Below are 11,709 nucleotides of genomic sequence, written 5' to 3' on the forward strand. Positions count from 1 at the left end.
TGCCATATCAAATTAGTACAGAGATGTTATAGTTTTCTTATATTTTTTGGTTGATTTTAGAGGAAAGTTTATATTACCTAAAATGTTTTGTTACATATCTTTTCTTCTTAAATGTACTTTTCTTAGATGTGATCTGCGTTTCTTGTTCTATGATTAATTATTTGGTGGACAGTTTATTTTTATTTCTTAAATCTTAAAATATTCAATTCTGGATTTAGATTCATTGTTTTGATTTTCTTTTTCATAGACTTTACTTAAATATATTTTTATGTTCCATAGTAAGAACATGCTGTATTTATATTAATAGGTTTCATATACAACTATCATTCTGCATTTCTGCCATGTCATTTAGAAAATAATTGTTTTCTTTTCAACATTTTAATAAAATTTCTAGAGAAAACAATGAAGTACAGAAACGAATAAAAGGCATAGTGACTGATAAAAGATAAAATGTTGTTTCCAGTGACAAGATAGTATACACAGAAAATCCAAAAATAGCTGATATATATATACATATATACATATATATAATATATATGTATATACGTTGGCATTGATGTGTTAATTTAGCAGACTATGCTTCTAAAACCAACATACATAAACATTTTTATATCTATATTGGTAACAGCAGGAAATTAAATTTAAAACACTATTCCATCTTTAAAAGTACCCCAAATCATAACATTTCTAAAAGTGAACTAACAAAATAGTTTGACTTCTACACTAAAAACCAGAAAATGGCCTGACCAGGCGGTGGCGCAGTGGATAAAGCGTCGGACTGGGATGCAGAGGACCCAGCTTCAAGACCTCGAGGTCGCTTGAGCACCGTGATTTTAGCAAAAGCCCACCAGCTTGAACCGAAGGTCGCTGGCTCCAACAAGGGGCTACTTGGTATGCTGAAGGCCCACAGTCAAGGCACATATGAGAAAGCAATCAATGAACAACTAAGGTGTTGCAAAGCGCAATGAAAAACTAATGATTGCCCTGGCCGGTTGGCTCAGCGGTAGAGCGTCAGCCTAGCGTGCGGAGGACCCGGGTTCGATTCCCGGCCAGGGCACATAGGAGAAGCGCCCATTTGCTTCTCCACCCCTCCGCCGCGCTTTCCTCTCTGTCTCTCTCTTCCCCTCCCGCAGCCAAGGCTCCATTGGAGCAAAGATGGCCCGGGCGCTGGGCATGGCTCTGTGGCCTCCGCCTCAGGCGCTAGAGTGGCTCTGGTCGCAATATGGTGACGCCCAGGATGGGCAGAGCATCGCCCCCTGGGGGGCAGAGCACCGCCCCTGGTGGGCGTGCCGGGTGGATCCCGGTCGGGCGCATGCGGGAGTCTGTCTGACTGTCTCTCCCTGTTTCCAGCTTCAGAAAAATGAAAAAAAAAAAAAAAAGAAAAAAAGAAAAGAAAAACTAATGATTGATGCTTCTCATCTCTCTCCGTTCCTGTCTGTCTGTCCATGTCTATCCCTCTCTCTGACTCACTCTCTGTCTCTGTAAAAAAACAAACAAACAAACAAACAAAAAAAAACCCAGAAAATGTTGCTGAAAGTAAACCAATTAAGTAAAATCAAATCAAATTAGATAAGAAATCAGGTTCATGAATTAAAATATTTGATATTTTAAAAAAATCAATACTTCTCCAAGCCAGAACCCTAGGTACTGAGGATTTTCCCCTCCCAGACTCATCTTAGTGCTGTGGGGTATGAAAGGGAATTTTGCTGTCAGCCAGACGGACCAGGTATTCTTCATTTCTGTTGCTGTGGTTTTTGTTTCTAACATTTCTTTTTAATTCTATCATAGAACTTCCAATCTCTCTGCTACATTACCATCTGTTCTTGCATGTTGTCCACTTTTTCCTTTAGAACCTTTAATAGTAATTATGGCGATTTTAAATTCCTTGTGTGATAATTCCAACATATGTATCATATCAATCTGGTTCTGATGCTTGATTTGTCTCTTCAGACTGTAGTGTTATTGATGTTTTTATTTATGTTTTCAATTGACTTTATTGGGGTGATACTGGTTAACATAATTATATAGGTTTCATGGGCCCAATCCTAAACACATCTCTTTATACAGTATTACAATATGTTCACTGCCCCCATCCAGTCAAGTCTTCAATGAACAAAGAAGAAAATAACTTTAATAATAATTGCCTTTTCTCCTTTTTCCCCTCTTGCTCCCATGTTCTACCTCCTACTTCACATCTTCCTTCTTCTTTCATCAGCTCTCCTCGTTACTTTCTTTTTTATCATAGTATAATACTGTGATGGTGCTTGTCTAGACATAAATTTTCACAAGACACAAAGGAAAGTTGTTAGTTGACAAATATATATTGGTTTCATTGAGATGCTAACAAATGATTGTTCTTAAATTTACCAAATACTCCTAGGTTAAAACTTCAACATAGACCATCTATTCTAAAATGTCAGTGTACTTATTTCTGCCCAAATTATGTCATTTGCAAGAGTGAAAAGCCAGACAGATCTGAGTTTGAATTTGATGTCCAACATTTACTACTTAATAGATATTGCTCAACTGCTTCAACCTCTGTCAATGTCAGTTTTATCATTTCCAAAAGAAAGAGGATAGTGGTACCCATGAGGTTTGTTGTGAGAATTCAATATGATAATACTTATAAAGCACATCCACTATAAAATGGCAGTAATGTCGCTTTCACTGAAGATTTTATAAAGATGAAGTGAGATAATATAGGTAAAGCCCTTAGCAAAGTGCTTGCCACGTTGATATCTGATTCAGTATGATTTACAGTCATCAATCTTGTACAAAAAAGTTGTCATCCAGATACAGTCTGATCACAATGCAGTTTTAAAACTTTGTTCATTACTGAGTACAGTAGTTACCTATGATACAAATGTCTGCCATTCATTATAGCATAAACAAAGAACTTGCCGACAATGAGGAATTCTCCACTTGAAATTATATCCCAGACTAGCAGACAATGATGCATTTTCATATTTAATATGTACACAGGGTTGGATAAAAGTAGGTTTACAGTTGTTTGAAAATATAATAATTAATAAATAATGATACAAGAATAAATTTTATGTTTTGTGTACTTGACTATAAACCTAAATTTGCCCTACCTTGTATATATTATAAATATTTGCTATCATAGATATAAAAGTATAGAAATATTTACTGTCAAACACATTTTGTCTTATTATCTTTGTGACTTGTCTCTATGGCATGAACATAAAAGTACATTTACATAACTGCATTATGAAAAGAAACTTTCAGCCCTAACATACAATCAAAATACGGAGTATAAACACCAGAGAGACAAACATATGTATACCTATTGCATGGTATCAATATATTTGGGTTTGGAGATGAAGATGAAGAGTTGTTACCCCTTTTTTTTTCTTGTTGCAGTGACATCTGATTGATAACTCCCTTGTGTAGATGCTCTTCGGGCATACAGAGTAAAACATCTTTATCTCATTTCAGTGTTCACAGCAACCTTGGGACAAAGGTATTTATATATTCCCCTTTTACACATAGCAGGAATAGAGGCTCAGAATAGTCAAGTAGTTGTACAAATGCACCTTATAAGAGTGGGGAAGAGCCTGACCTGTTGTGGCGCAGTGGATAAATCATTGACCTGGATTGGTGAGGTCACTGGTTCGAAACCCTGGGCTTGCAAGATCAAGGCACATACTGGAAGCAACTAGGAATGGATGCTTCCTGCTCCTCCCCCCTTCTCTCACTCTCTCTCTCCTTTCTCTAAAATCAATCAATTTTTAAAAAAAGAAGAAAAGTGAGGGAGAGCCCACCTTCTGAGATATAGTAGAGCTCATTTTTCATTACACAAGATGAGTCACTTAATGGAGTTTACCTTGGCTCCCAGGGAGCTTTGAAGGCTCTTATAATCAGTGCCCTTCCTAGTACATGAAAATTGTATGAAAAGCCTCATGCTGTGTGTGGTTATGCCCAACTGCATAAACAAATAGAAACAATGCAGAGCAGGAAGTTGGGAAAGGGTAAAACAGTCAGGTAACAACAGAATAAACTTAATAAATTTAATTTGACATAAACATGGAAATTCCTCAGTTGCTTCCCATCTCCTCACCAACATGTCCATTAATTTTCCTCCTGTGCTCACAGCCTCCTACCTGTTCTAATACTGCACCAGGTGTTCATTTAAATTGAAATGGCACGGTGGTTACTAGCTTCTCATTTTAAGATTCACCGTGGCAGCCTGCAAGTATGGCCACATTTTTTCCATCTATGCTTTCCTCTTCTACAGAATCCTAGAAGTATTTGAAATGTGATAACCTATTGGATTAGGTCACAGTTGAAGAATCGGGGAAATAAGTTTACACAACGAGTGTGTAGTTGAAAACAAAACAAAACATATTTTTCTTTTAAATTTCTTCTGCAAAAAGCACTACATGAAAGTTTGAGCCTAAAGATGAGCTGCTTAAGCGTATTTCTTTGAAGTTGTTTTTGTTTGTCTTGGAAATGAATTTTATTGTAAGAAAAACTTAACATTCAACTTAAACTTTTTTTTTTGCCGAAGAAATTGGGGAATCTACCCAATACCTACTACTAAAATACAAACAAACAAACAAACAAAAACCTGCACCTTTTCTGAATTGCTTTGTACATATTCAGTTATTTGCTCTGAGTTTTATCCTGAACCCACCCCTCACCCTACACCACACACACTGTTACAAACAGTATTAGCAAAGTACCCGAGAAGTACATTTTATTTCAGCATTGAAATGGATTAGCCTATTAGTCTGTCCTTTAAGAAAAAAATCAATTTTGGTTTAAACATTTTTTATTATATTATTACTGTTCATTGATTTTAAAATGAAGATTTTTTTTTTTGAAAGTTGAATTAGTCAATCTTCTATCACTTACAAATGACAGGAATTCTACGAAAAGTACTTCAAACACAACCGAAATTTATTGATATTTACCTTTCCAGATACCCATTGTATACTTTGACCCTAAAAGCCCCATCCCACACTTTCTTCTTTCAGAAAAATTCCTTAAAAAAACAAACCTTGATATAATCCCATTTGTTTATCCTGTCTTTTATTTCACTTGCCTGTGGAGATAAATCGGCAAATATATTGCTGCGAGAGATGTCAAAGAGCTCACTGCCTATGTTTTCTTCTAAGATGCTTATGGTTTTACAGCTTACATTTAAGTCTTTTATCCATTTTGAGTTTATTTTTGTGAATGGTGTAAGTTGGTGTTCTAGTTTCACTTTTTTGCAGGTAGCTGTCCAATTTTCCCAACACCATTTGTTGAAGAGGCTGTCTTTATTCCAATGTATGCTCTTACCTCCTTTGTCAAATATCAGTGGTCCATAAAAATGTGGGTTTATTTCTAGGTTCTCTGTTCTGTTCCACTGATCTATACACCTGTTCTTAAGCCATACCAGGGTGTTTTGAGTACAATGGCCTTATAAAATAACTTGATGTCTGGAAGTGTGATACCTCCCGCTTTATTCTTCCTTTTCAAGATTGCTGAGGCTATTCGTATTCTCTTTTTGTTCCATATAAATTTTTGGAATATGTGTTCTATGATATATCTTTGAAGTAAGTCATTGATATTTTAAGGTATTGCATTGAATTTATAAATTGCTTTGGGTAATATAGACATTTTAATGATGTTTATTCTTCCTAACCATGAGCATGGTATATGCTTCCACTTGTTTGTATCTTCCCTGACTTCTTTTATCAATGTTTTATAATTTTCTGAGTACAAGGCTTTAATCTCCCTGGTTAAATTTATTCCTAGGTACTTTATTTTTTTGGTTGCGATGGTAAAGGGGATTGCTTCCTTAATTTCTCTTTCTCACAGTTCATTGTTAGTGTATAAAAATGCCTCTGAGCCCTGGCCAGTTGACTCAGTGGTGGAGTGTCGGCCTGGCATGCAGGAGTCCCGGGTTCGATTCCCAACCAGGACACACAGGAGAGGTGCCCATCTGCTTCTCCACCCCTCCCCCTCTCCTTCCTCTCTGTCTCTCTCTTCCCCTCCCGCAGCCGAGGCTCCATTGGAGCAAAGATGGCCCGGGCACTGAAGATGGCTCTGTGACCTCTGCCTCAGGGCTAGGATGGCTCTGGATGCAACAGAGCAACGCCCCAGATGGGCAGAGCATCGCCCCCTGGTGGGCATGCTGGGTGGATTCCAGTCGGGTGCATGTGGGAGTCTGTCTGACTGCCTCCCCGTTTCCAGCTTCGGAAAAATGCCTCTGATTTCTGAGTATTAATTTTATATCCTGTCACCTTGCTGAATTCATTTATCAGGTCCAATAGTTTTTTGACTGAGGCTTTAGGGTTTTCTATATACAATATCATATCTGAAAATAATGATAGTTTTACTTTTTCTTTTCCAATTTGGATGCCTTTTATTTCTTTTGTCTGATTGCTGTGGCTAAGACTTCCAAAACTATGTTGAATAAGAGTGGTGAAAGGGGGCACCCTTGCCTTGTTCCTGATCTTAAGGGGATTGCTTTTAATTTTTGTCCATTGAGTATGATGTTGGCTGTGGGTTTGTCATAGATGGACTTTATCATGTTGAGGTATGTTCCCTGTATTCCTGCTTTGCTGAGAGTTTTGATCATGAATGGTGCTGGATTTTATCAAATGCTTTTTCTGCATCTATTAAAATTATTATGTGTTTTTTCTCCTTCCTTTTGTTTATGTGATGAATCACATTGATTGATTTGCAAATATTGTACCAGCCTTGCCTCCCAAGAATAAATTCCACTTAATCATGGTGTATGATTTTTTTCATATATTGCTGGATCTGGTTTGCTAATATTTTGTTGAGGATTTTTGCATCTAAATTCATCAGGGATATTAGCCTATAATTTTCTTTCTTTGTGTTGCCTTTGCCTGGTTTGGAATCAGAATTATGCTCACCTCAGAAGGGAGCTTGGAAGTCTTCCTTCCTCTTGAATTTTTTGAAATAGCTTGAGAAGGATAGGAGTTAGTTCTTCTTTGAATATTTGGTAGAATTCACTTGTGAAACCATCAGGCCCAGGACTTTTCTTTTTTGGGAATTTTTTGATAACTGTTTCAATCTCATTTGTTGTAATTGGTCTGTTTAGGTTTTCTGATTCTTTCAGATTAATTTTTGGAAGATTATATGTTTCAAGGAATTTGTCCATTTCATCTAGGTTGTCTATTTTTTGGCATACAGGTCTTCATAGTATTTTCGTACAATATTTTGTATTTCTGTTGTGTCAGTTGTTATTTCTTCACTCTCGTTACTAATTTTATTTATTTGAGTCCTCTCTCTTTTTTTCTTGGTGAGTCTGGTTAAAGTTTCATTGATCTTGTTTACCTTTTCAAAGAACCAGCTCCTGGTTTTATTGATCCTCTGTATTGTTTCTTTAGCCTCATGTCATTTATTTCTGCTCTGATTTTTATTATTTCCTTCCTTCTACTACATTTGGGCTTTACTTGTTGTCTTTTACTAGTTCTTTTAGATGTAGGGTCAAGTTGTTTATTTGAGCTTTTTCTAGCTTCTTGAGGTATGCCTGTAATGCTATGAACTTCCCTCTCAGGACTGCTTTTGCTGTGTCCCATAAATTTTGAGTTGATGTATGCTCGTTATCGTTCATTTCTAGGAATTTTAAAATTTCTTCTTTGATCTCATTGTTAACCCATTTGTTATTTAATAACATGCTATTTAGTTTTTATGTGTTTGAGTATTTTTCAGTTTTTCTGTTGTGGTTGATTTCTAGTTTAATGCCATTGTGATCAGAGAAAGTGCTCGATATGATTTCAATCTTTTTAAATTTGTTGAGACCACTTTTGTGCCCTAACATGAGGTCTATCCTAGAGAATGTACCATGAGCACTTGAAAAGAATGTATATTCTGCTGTTTTAGGGTGAAAGGTTCTGAAGATATCTATTAAATCGAGTTGATCTAGTATGTCCTTTAAGTCTGCTGTTTCTTTGTTCATTTTCTTTCTTGAGGATCTATCTAGTGATGTTAGTGTGGTATTGAAATCCCCTACTATTATAGTATTGCTGTTGATCTCACCCTTTAATTCCATCAAAGTCTGCTTTATATATTAAGGTGCACCTATATTAGGTGTGTAGATATTTATAATGGTTATATCTTGCTGTTGGATTGCTCCCTTTATCAGTATGTAGTGACCTTCTTTATCTCTTACTATTGTTTTAAAGTCCATTTTGTCTGATATAAGTATAGCTACCTCAGCTTTTTTTTCATTTCCATTTGCGTGAAATATTTTTTTCCATTTTTTTATCTTCACTCTATGTGCATCTTTTGTTTTAAGGTGTGTCTCTTGTAGATAGCATATGCATGAGTCCTGTTTTCTTACCCACGCAGCTACCCTATGTCTTTTGATTGGATTATTTAATCCATTTACATTTAAGGTTATTATTGATATGTAATTGTTTATTACCATTTTATTCTATATCAAACTAAAAAGCTTCTGCACAGCTAAAGACAATAAGAACAGAATAAAAAGACAAACTACACAATGGGAGAACATATTTGACCATACGTCTGATAAGGGGTTAGTAACCAAAATTTATAAAGAACTTGTAAAACTCAATACCAAGAAGATAATCCAAAGAAAAAATGGGTGAAAGAAATGAATAGACACTTCTCCAAAGAGGACATACAGATGGCCAATAGGCATATGAAAAAATGCTGAACATCACTAATCATTAGAGAAATGCAAATTAAAACCACAATGAGATATCACCTCACAACAGTCAGAATGGCGCTCATTAACAAAACAACACAGAATAAGTGCTGGCGAGGATGTGGAGAAAAGGGAACCCTCTTGCACTGCTCGTGGGAATGCAGACTGGTGCAGCCACTGTGGAAAATAGTATGAAGGTTCCTCAATAAATTAAAAATCGAATTGCCTTTGACCCAGCTATCCCACTTTTAGGAATATACTCCAAGAACACCATAGCACTGTTTGAAAAGAAGAAATGCACCCCCATGTTTATGGCAGCATTGTTCACAATAGTGAAGATCTGGAAACAGCCCAAGTGTCCGTCAGTGGACGAGTGGATTAAAAAGCTTTGGTACGCCTGACCTGTGGTGGCGCAGTGGATAAAGCGTCGACCTGGAAATGCTGAGGTCGCCGGTTCAAAACCCTGGGCTTGCCTGGTCAAGGCACATATGGGAGTTGATGCTTCCAGCTCCTCCCCCCCTTCTCTCTCTCTGTCTCTCCCCTCTCTCTCTCTCTGTCTCTCCCTCGCCTCTCTAAAATGAATTAAAAAAAAATAAAAAATTAAAGGATGTTAAAAAGCTTTGGTACATATATACTATGGAATACTACTCAGCCATAAGAAACGATGACATCGGATCATTTACAAAAACATGGATGGACCTTGATAATATTATACTGAGCGAAATAAGTAAATCAGAAAAAACTAAGAACTATATGATTCCATACATAGGTGGGACATAAAAATGAAACTCAGAGACATGGACAAGAGTGTGGGGGTCACAGGGTTAGGGAGGAGGAGAGGGAGGAGGTGGGAGAGGGGAGGGGAACAAAGAAAACTAGTTAGAAGGTGACAGAAGACAATTGGACTTTGGGTGATGGGAATGCAGCATAATCAAATGTCAAAATAACCTAGAGATGTTTTCTCTGAACATATGTACCCTGATTTATCAATGTCACCCCATTAAAAAAAAATCCATCACAGAACTTGGGCAGGAGACAAAGCCTGAGCTGCCTGGGACGTCCAACTGGATATTTCCTCCCCATTGTGTACCAACTGCCGGAACTGACTCAGAGGGTAGAAGCTAATCTAGAGTCATGCAATGTGAACACTGAACTGCAGTCCAGATCTTGGGTTTATGTCAGGTAAACAGCCAGAGAGAAGTCACTTAAATCGGGGATACTGGAAGGAGGAACGGATCTTCCCAAGCGGTAGCGAGGAAGGCCAGGCTGCGCTGTCATATCGCAGGGAGGCGGAGTATGTATTGTATATTACAGCTTTAGGGTCGTTGGAACTGTGCTTCCTGGGAAGATAAGCATTATATTCTCTGTTCTCAGTACTGAGTTTTTGTACAAAATTCTGAGTTTTGGATAGCTATATATATATAGATCAAGACTAATTAGAGTCGTTTCATGAGTCACCCTAATCTTACAGCAGTGTGCCCAAAAGCGGGTAATGCCGAGGGTAAGCTATAACTCATACTTACTTAGCAGGGGAGATACCATGATCATGAAGGTGGTTTTTCCAGAGTGGGGCTCACTCCTTGCACTCCAAGTGTGCTGACCTCTGTGATTTCTCCAAATATGGGGAACTTGACTGTATAATTTGTGGTAGTGGGGGACTGTGCGCTCTCCCTTGGCTTTATCGGGTTAAAAAGTTAGACGATAGGTGCGTCCTTTTTTTCGTACTGTATGTTTATGGTTTGTGGAGTAGCTGCAGAGGTAGTGTGTTTAGACTTAACTTTGTAAAATGAGGTGTCCGAGGGAGAGAGAAGCGAATGCTTGTTAAAACTGCCTTTCTTTGAGGCTGAGGTACACACTGAAAGAGCATGTCTTAGGCCTGTTGGCACATAACATCTGAAATTGGCAGGGCATCTGTTACCTGAGAAGAGGCCTACAACTAGTAACATATTATTTTAGTGCATTTCCTAATACTAACTTTCCTTAAGGATACACATTTTGACAAAATTTCAGTTGTCGTATACATACCATTTCATATCCTTTTTCCTGTTAACCTTATATTATATAATGAATTTTTTAAATTTTTTGTGAATTGTTAATATTTATATATTACTGTTATGTTTGCTAAAGGCTCCACTTCTCTGGCTTTGACATCTAGGGTTTTGAGTTGATTTTGGTTTATCATTGTAAGTAAATCTGTGAAGGAGATACCCTTATACATAGATAAGGACATTGTCTTTCTCTAGAATTGTTTCCTTCAAGTAAATTAAAAGAAATTTCTAAGTCAAAAAAATATGAACAGCCCTGGTTGGATAGTGCAGTTAGTTAGAGCTTCGTCCTAATGCGCATAGGTTCTCGGTCAGGGCACATATACAGGAACAGATTGATGTTGCTGTCTCTCTCTCCCTTCCTCTCTCCCTGAAATCAATAATTTTTTTTAAAAAAGGAAAAAAACCCTACTACTCTTCCTGGCCTTGGCTGCCCCATAAACAAACTAAAAGTTTGGCTCTCCAATATTCTTCCACTTCTGTCTGTGATGTGACTGACATACCTTCTCCCACCTTTTTTTTTTTTTTTTTTTGATTTTTCCCGAAGTTGGAAACGAAGAGGCAGTCAGATAGACTCCCGCATGCGCCCGACCAGGATCCACCCGGCATGCCCACCAGGGGGGTGATGCTCTGCTCATCTTGGGGCATCACTCTGCCACAATCAGAGCCATTCTAGTGCCTGAGGCAGAGGCCACAGAGCCATCGTCAGTGCCCGGGCCAACTTTGCTCCTATGGAGCCTTGGCTGACAGAGCGGAAGAGAGAGACAGAGAGGAAGGAGAGGGGGAGGGTGGAGAAGCAGATGGGCGCTTCTCCTTGCGTGCTCTGGCCGGGAATCAAACCCGGGACTCCTGCACGCCAGGCCGACGCTCTACCACTGAGCCAACCAGCCAGGGCCTCTCTCTCCTTTTTAACTGTAGAATGGAAGGTTGTGTGCTTGTTAAACTGCATTTCTTCTACGACACAGTAGTTAAGGGTATGGTATTTCAAAGGGTTGTAAGTACAGTGGT

At 38.0% G+C, this 11,709-nt stretch overlaps 1 non-coding gene across 1 annotated transcript; it reads left to right on the forward strand.

Moving 5' to 3' along the window:
• The first annotated feature begins 10,171 nt into the window (after nt 1–10,171).
• LOC136314876 (U1 spliceosomal RNA) lies at nt 10,172–10,331 on the forward strand. The gene has a single exon (XR_010727446.1). It is a non-coding gene; the product is annotated as a U1 spliceosomal RNA (small nuclear RNA).
• Nucleotides 10,332–11,709: the final 1,378 nt, after the last annotated feature.

The sequence above is a fragment of the Saccopteryx bilineata genome, chromosome 10 (genome assembly GCF_036850765.1).
Source record: "Saccopteryx bilineata isolate mSacBil1 chromosome 10, mSacBil1_pri_phased_curated, whole genome shotgun sequence".
In the NCBI taxonomy this organism is placed as follows: Eukaryota; Metazoa; Chordata; class Mammalia; order Chiroptera; family Emballonuridae; genus Saccopteryx; species Saccopteryx bilineata.